This window comes from Pteropus vampyrus, unplaced genomic scaffold, assembly GCF_000151845.1.
Source record: "Pteropus vampyrus isolate Shadow unplaced genomic scaffold, Pvam_2.0 Scaffold19324, whole genome shotgun sequence".
Taxonomy (NCBI): Eukaryota; Metazoa; Chordata; class Mammalia; order Chiroptera; family Pteropodidae; genus Pteropus; species Pteropus vampyrus.
The window spans coordinates 1-2,163 of NW_011908105.1; the positions used below are offsets into that span (position 1 = coordinate 1).

At 38.8% G+C, this 2,163-nt stretch overlaps 1 pseudogene; it reads right to left on the reverse strand.

Moving 5' to 3' along the window:
* Positions 1–1,011: 1,011 nt before the first annotated feature.
* On the reverse strand, positions 1,012–1,130 carry LOC111735213 (annotated as a pseudogene).
* Between the last annotated feature and the right edge of the window lie 1,033 nt (positions 1,131–2,163).

Sequence of the window (2,163 nt, forward strand, 5' to 3'; positions counted from 1 at the left end):
AGTGGGCCTATCAGGGAACTATGCTTCTGAAGAGGCTTCAGCAGGGATTTCCTGCAGGTCACGTCATGTTCAGAAAGCCAACTATAACCATGACCTTCTAATTTTCCTCACCAACATGCCCCCTTCCTGGTTCTATGATGAGAACTTCTCCAGGCATTCCAAGTATATTCCTAACCTCATTTTGAGGAAGATATTCTCTGTCTACAGGGTCCCTTGTGGCTTACAACCATGCAAACTTGAGATAACCCCTGCTTTAGGACAAAAACACAGGCTTTTAAACTTCATTCTTGAATAAAAAGGAATCTTTGTAAACTGGGATCTAAAATACTTATCTATTGCTTCCTTGGATAACAATAGAATAGATCAATCCTTGCAAGCTCACACACTGAAGCTGACTAATCAGAGAGACTTCCTATTTCTTTGTTTTTTGTTTGTTTGTTTGTTCATTTGTTTGAGGATTTTTCTGTTTGCTACCTCATGGATATTGCATAACTCATAGAATCGCCATGGGATGGAGAATCAGGTTTGAGGTTCAGCTTCCAGGAACAATGCCTGAAATGATACCACAGAACCAAGTTAATGAGGAAACCATTGACACCAGCCCTGAACTCTGGACACCTTGATCGGCCCCTCTGTCTCTCTATCACCAGGAGCGCCCCTTTGCCACCACTGCTGCTGCCTCCTGTACTGAGAAAGCTCCACATTTCTGTCTTCTAATAACTTTAGGACCAAAGTTAGAGCATGACATGAATATAACCAATCAGCAGGGCTTATGTCTTATGCATGAGCTTTAGCTTCAAGGCACACTAAGAAAACAAGGATAAGATATTTTTAGGGTCTCTGCAGGGTAGTTTTTGCCCCAAACCAATTCTCGAAAATTGAAGAGTTCTCTAAGCAAAGAAAAGGAGTCACTTGCTGCCTGGCTGTGATAAATGACAAGTGTCTATTACAACTACCATTTGGTATCATACTTCTAAAAACATCATTATAATAACTAGGATTATTTTTTAATGCCTACAGCACCTGGTATTCCTAGTTGGTCTCCCACCCAAGTACAAACCAGGCCCAACACTGCTTAGCTTCTGAGATCAGATGAGATCAGGCACGTACAGGGTGGCATGGCCGTAGATAATAACTAGGATTTAAGAAAGAATTTATGCCAAGAGCAAGCTAGATGTTTCTTCAGGTAAATAATGCCAGTGGTTCCAAAACTTAATTATTCATCAGAATGATTAGGGGACCTTTGTTTAGGTCCCATACATGGAAATTCTGATTCAGTAGGTTGGAATCAGGGCCTTGAAATCTGTACTTTTAACAAATTTCCCAGATACTTCAAATATGATCAGTCTTTAATCATTCAGAAACTACCTATTAAAATCCTCCCTTTACACTCCTAGCCCACAGAAAGGAAACAGTAGCCTACGTTAGTTCTGCTCCTAAAGTCCTAGAAGTGGCCACATAAAGAATCCATTCTTGTCTTCTATAAATTTACTATGAAAGACTCCAAAGTCAAAGAAATTAATAGGTAATTTAATTTAAGTGTGGCTTACCCACATGTTGAAATATGCAGAATTATTAAATAGTCATTATAAAAAGGTTTTAATGGCACGGAAAATACCTGTTATACAATATCAAGGAAAAAAAGGCATCGTACTTAATATTATGTTTTGTACATATGTATAATGTACTCTCAACCATGTAATATAAATGTACACATAAGTGACAAAAGTAAGATTTAGAATATGTATTCGTACCTTCTCTTCTCCACCCACTACTGGAAGATAAGCTGGAAAAACTAGGTGGAGGATTTAAGCAAAAAAGATAAGCCTGTCAACATAATAAAGAGCTGGAGGAAAGAAGAAGGAAGTAAAGAGAAAAGATTCCTCTTACAGAACAGAGGAAGTGTCTTTTGAGAAGTGGCTGTGACTTATCAAAGTGGTCCAATCAGGACTTTTTCAGGTAATTCTGGCACAGATTATCTCTTCTCTACTAGCTAAAAAGAGAAAGCATGTAGACCAGGGAGAGGATTTCTTAATCTCAGCGCTACTGACATTTTGGGCTGAATAATTCTTTATTGTGGAGAGCTGTCCTGTGTATTCCTAGCTTCTACCTACTACATGCCAGTAACATCCGGCCCCTTCTCTCCAATCGTAACAATTAAAA